Below are 6,000 nucleotides of genomic sequence, written 5' to 3'. Positions count from 1 at the left end.
CTGCACGGCGCGTGCGCGCCAGGGCCGGAGGGCGGGGCCGAGAGGGAGCGGCGTTGGACCTCCGCCCACAGAGCCGGACGCTGGCGGTCGAGCCCAAGCGTGATCTTCCAGGCGTGGAAACTGAAGGGCTGGGGACGCCGTGGCGTCCGAGAGGGACGCGCGGCAAGGACGCGAATCCTCCTCTCCCGGATCAAAGCGGGCGCTTTCTTCCCTAGCAGCCACCTTCCGGGTGTAGTGGATAAGGCCGGGCTGACAGGAGAGCAAAGCTTGCCTCCTCTCTCTTCTCGCCCAATCCCTCTTACCCACCTCTATCTACTCACTACTTTCTCTCACCTCTTTTCCTTCTCTCTCTTCTCCCCCCTCCCCCTTTCCCTTCCATGTTTTGATAGGTTCTAATGTAGCCTAGCCTGACCTCAAATGAACTCCTCCCAATCCTCCTCCCTCCAAATTCCAAATTCGGGGATTGAAGGCAAGCCCCACCAAGTCTGGTGTTAGTGTGAGTGCATGTGTGTGTGTGTGTGTGTGTGTGTGTGTGTGTGCCTGAGGACGTCAGAGGAGGACACTTGCTGTTGTTTATGGTTCCTTGCCTTTTTTTAAATCTAGTCTGGCTACCCTAAAAATCACTGTGTAGATTAAGGCTGGCCTAAAAAACTCAACAGAGATCCACCTGCTTCTGCCTTTTGAGTGTTGCGATCAAAGGCGTGGGCCTTCGTGCTCAGGAACGTCTTATATTTTGATGAAGTCTTCCACTGAACCTCAGGCTAAATGGTCAGCGAACTTCTGGGCTGCACCCTCCAAAGCTGGGATTGCCGTGTACCTGGGGCACGTCTTTGACCTGACTGCTGGGGATTTGAACTCTGTCCTCGTGCTTTCTTGGCTATGAGTCATCTCTAGCCCAGACCTGGAGTGCAAGTGCTGGGTCTACCACTGACAGGGTGACACTAGGAAAAAGCTATTTTTTCCTACTCTGAGACCTTTTCCTCATCTGTTCTGTGGGCAGGATAACTATCTGTTTAGTAGTCACTGTGAGTAGTAGGTGGAAGAATGTGATTTAAGAACTCAACATGTAGGGTGGTGGAGATGCCCACCTCGCATTCCGGTACTCAGGAAGCAGAGGCAGGCAGATGTCAGAGTTTGAGGCCAGCCTGGTCTACAGAGTGAGTTCCAGGACAGCCGGGGCTAACCATGGGTGTTGTGGGTTTTGCTGGAAATTCAGCATTGGAGAGGCTGATGCAGGAGGATTTCATACTCAAAGCCATCCTGGGCATATAGAAAGACCCTGTCTCAAAACCAAACCAAAACAGACAACTCAGTGCAGTGAATGGCTGACTCGGGTTGTCTTCGATTGTTAGTTACTAGCCATAACTCCAAACAGCACAACTTACTAGAAACGTGGTCTTGGGCAAGGGACTTAACCTTCTGATCCCCAGGTTGCCTTCCCATGATACTTCAGGGACCCTTTGTTTCCATTTTGAGTCTCGTGCTCACACGGAATGGCTTTCATGGTGTGAACTGATGTCACACACTCTTAATCCCAGCACTCAAGGAGGCAGAGGCAGGCAGATCTCTGTGAATTCGAGGCCAGCCCATCTACAAAGTGAGTCCCAGACAGCCAAGGCTACACGGAGAAACCGTGTCCTGGATTTCTGTGCATGTGTTGGGGGGTTACATATATACACACGAGGGCAGGTGCCTGGAAAGAATGGGGAGGATGGAAGAGAGCATCAGATCCCTCTGAGCTGCGTTAACAGGTAGTTGTGAGCTGCCTGATACCGGTGCTGGGATACGAGCTTGGGTCCTCCAGAGGAGCAGCATGGCGTTAACTGCTGGGCCATTTCTCTAGCACTCCCCCCTTCCCCCCCTCTTTCAGGGTCTCTCATTGAAGTACACTGTTTCAGAAAGACAGGCTGGCCAGTGGCTCTCTGGAGGATCCTGACCCCACCAACCGTAGGAACAGCCCTAGCACTGGGCTCACAAACACATGTCCCCACATTCAGCTCTACATGGGTGTTTGGGATCCCTCTGTGTAGCAAACACTTGACCCAGCTCCCCTGAACTTTAAGGGAGGGGCCGTAACTTAAGGTGATCTCCAACTTGAAGATGATGAAAACAGAGGCTGAAAGAGGTGAAGTAAACTGTCCAAGTCCAGACAAGCTTAGGAAGTGGCCTGGCTTTTCACTCATTTGATAGTAATCCTGAAACACATCCTCCCAGAATGCCCTAGAGGAGAGAAAGGCAAGACACACAAAAGTCGTTGTGTTGAATCAATTACCTAGGGGCAGGAAAACTCACCCCAAATCCCAAAATGGTAGCTTTAAACAGGTGTCCTCTCTCCCATCAGTCTGTGATTCACCAGGTAGCTCTCTCCCTGACTAAAAGTCTAGTCACACTGGCTGTCATCTGGGGTGATGGAGGCCCATGGCACTAAGAGGTACCTAAGCTTAGATACAAGATGACTGTAAAAGAAATTTTTATTCTCCTAATTCGGTTGTTGTCTGGGAGGCTTACTGCTCTGTCTGCTAGCCTAGCACTAGTTCTGGAAGCTTCTAGCCTTCATACAGTCTAACGTAGGCCTAGAATGTTTTCAGACTCAAGACTTACTGCTTAATAAGCCCATACTTTCTTGTTCTTACTGAGCTCTAGGCTGGCTCAAACTCCTCTCCCAGCTGACTGATTCAATCTGGCTTTTTTACTCAGTCTCTGAATTGCTCTCCTTGGCCTCAAACTAATTTAAGCAATCTCCTTTAATCTACTGGCTCCTTCTCATTCTCTGGCTCATTCAGTTTTCACCTGTGTTCTTTCTCTCTACAACCTGTTTCCCTATTAACCTCCAGGTAAAAACTGCCTCCTCTCTCTTAAGAAGCTTCCCTTTCCTCTCTCTTCTCCTTAGAGTTGGGCATATCCTAACCTATCAAGTCTTTCTCTGGTTCATCACTGTTTCTGCCAGTCAATAGACATCACTTTCTCCTGTCCCTTCCCCCCCCACCCCCTGCCCCAGAGATAGGGTTTCTCTGTGTTGTCTCACTTTGTGGACTCACTTTGTAGACCTGGCTGGCCTTGAACTCACGGATATCTGCCTGCCTTTGCCTCCCACAGTGCCAGGATTACAGGCATGCACCACTGTGCCTGCCTTAGACATCACTTTTAAACATGGGTGCTTCCTTCTATAAACTTCACTGTTTGGGATTAAAGGCACGTACCACCATGCCTGGAGCTAAGCTTCACTTTACCTGAAACTTGCTCTAGCCCAGGTTGACCTTTGACTCAGATGTTTGTCTCTGCCTCCTGGACTAAAGGCCTGTTTGTATTCCGGCCAGAGCACACAGACCTAGAAGGTCTTTGGATGTGTTGTCCTGCCAGAAAAGCCATGTTCTGAGCCATCCTCTACAGTTGTGTGTACGCAACTCTGTAGAGGTCAGAAGACAACTTGCAGGAGTCCGTTCCACTGCTGAGGTCCTGGGGATCTACCCCAGCCATCATGTTAACAGCAAGTACTTCTACCTCTTGAACAGCGTATTGGCTTGATTTGTATTTTGATGGGTATTTTGTTTATTTGGAGACAGGCTCTCACTAGATAGCCCAGGCTGTTCTCTTTGACTCAATCCTCTTCCCTCCACCTTCTGAGTAGTGGGGTTTTAAGAATACACCACCCACACCTGGCTGAGCACAGGCACTTTTGTTAGTTTGTTCGAGATTGGGTTTCTCTGTGTAGCCTTGGCTGTCCTGGAACTTGCTCTGTAGAGCAGGCTGGCCTGAATTCAGAGATCCACCTGCCTCTACCTCCGGAGTGCTGGGATTAAAGGCCTGCATCACTCACTACCACCTGGCCGCACAGGAACTTTTTAACCGTCTGCTTCTGTGGTTCGTTTATAATGATTCACTAGTCAAAACAAGTTTTGCAGATGAGTCCAAATTCAAAGATGGAGAGACTGACTTGGTTTCTTAGGCTATAAAAACACCTGGGTTCTGCCCCCCAACTCTCCCTACACATCTAGAACTGGGTATAACTCCCCAGTTTTATGGCTTCAAACAACAATTAAGACTTATTATCTGAGTTTCTGAGTCAAGAATTTGGGCGTGGTTTCCTTGGATGGCTTCTGACTTGGGGTTTCTCAGGAGCCTGAAGTCACCTGCAGGTCCGAGATAGAGGCCTCCGGGGTAAGAGCAAGTTTGTGCAGGCCTGGCTTCCTTGCCGTGTGGACCCATGATATGACAGGAGCTGGCTGTCACCAGAGCAAGTGAAGAGCACAGCACCTTTTATAAGCTCACCTGTCACTGCATGTTGTCACATCTGCAGGGTCCCACAGTTCCATGGGGCAGACATGTTCAGTGTGTGAGAAAACTGTATTGATAAAGGAGGCAGTGCTCATCAGAGGCTGGTGGCTGGCTACCACCCAGGAACACATGGCACATGATACTGAAGATTCCTCTATGCTGTTGGCATGTGGGACTGGTTATTTGACTGTGGATGAATTCTTTCAAAGCACTGAAGAAAACACGATGCCATTCAATTTCTAGTTCTCTGTGCAGTGTTCTGGCTCATCTTGTCTAACCCTGTGATAAAACCCATGACCAAAAGCAATTGAGGTAGGTGAGGGGTCATGTGAAGATTTGAATGATTCCACTCCATACCCACCCCCCACCCTCATATAGTTGAATATTTGGTCCCCTCTTGTTGGTGGAACTGCTTGGGACAGATTAGGAGTTGTGGCCTTGGTGGAGGTGATGAGTCCCTGGGGCAGGCTTGGATGTGTCGGAAGCCCAGGCCCATTCCTAAGTAGCTTTCTCTTTCTCATGTCTGTGAATCAAGATGTAAATTCCCAGCTGGGCATGGTGGCACACACCTTTAAACCCAGCACTCAGGGAGGCAGAGACAGGCGGATCTCTGTGAATTCAAGGCCAGCCTGGTCTACTAAAAGTGAGTCCACAGCTACACAGAGAAACCCTGTTTCAGAAAACAGCAACTTGGACTAGAGAGATGGCTCAGCAGTTAAAAGCACTGACTGCTCTTCCAGAGGTCCTGAGTTCAATTCCCAGCAACCACATGGTGGCTCACAACCATCTATAATGAGATCTGGCGTGCAGATGTACATGAAGACAGAGCACCCATACACATAAAATAATTAACTAAATAAATAAATCTTAAAAAAATAACAACAAAAAAGACGTAAGCTCCTAGCTACCGCGCCAGCCTGCCTGCCTTCTGCCATGCTCCCTGCCATGATGGTCACAGAAACCCTTTCCAACTGTGAGCCCCAAATAAAGACTTCCTTCTAGAAGTTGCCTTGCTTATGGTGTCTTATCATAGCAACAGAAAAGCCACTAAGACCCTTAGGCCATCTCTTGCCTTTTAAGAGTGTCAAGTAGTCATTTCACTACACTTTTATTTATTTATGGAGGAAACATCGCTGTGTCCATGTGGGTTCAGAGGACAGTGGACAACTTGCTGAATGTGGTTTCTCCCTCTACCATGTGGGTCCCAGGAATCAAACTCGAGTCATCAGTCTTGGCAGCAAGCACCTTTATCTGCTGCGCCATCTCAGCGGCCCCGTAGGAAATGCTTCCAAGCTTTTTCTTTCATTCCCAGGCTGCTCTGTAAACATTTCCATCCTTCAGGGACAGCCAAGTCTGTGTCCATCTTTCTTCTCAGTGAAGCTAGATTAAGAGAATTGCTTTTAATTTTTTTTTAAATTTAAATTTTTATGTGTGTGGCTCTTTTGCTTGAGTGTATATTTGTACATACATCCTGTTGGTCATGGAGACCACAAGAGGGCATTAGATCCCCAGGAACTGGAAGTACAGGCAATTGTGAGTCACTGTGTGGGTGCTCTCTAAGTCATCTCTGCATCCTGAAGAGGAGTACTGTTAAGCGAGATGTGATGGCTCACACACCCAGTCTAGGAAGGCAGAGGCAGGCAGATCTCTGAGTTTGAGGCCAGCCTCATCTACAGAGAGAGTTCCAGGACAGCCAGGGCTACACAGAGAAACCCTGAAAAATGA

Source organism: Meriones unguiculatus, chromosome 3, assembly GCF_030254825.1.
Source record: "Meriones unguiculatus strain TT.TT164.6M chromosome 3, Bangor_MerUng_6.1, whole genome shotgun sequence".
Lineage (NCBI taxonomy): Eukaryota > Metazoa > Chordata > Mammalia > Rodentia > Muridae > Meriones > Meriones unguiculatus.
The sequence above is the reverse complement of the archived record's forward strand: the minus strand, read 5'-3'. Positions refer to the sequence as shown.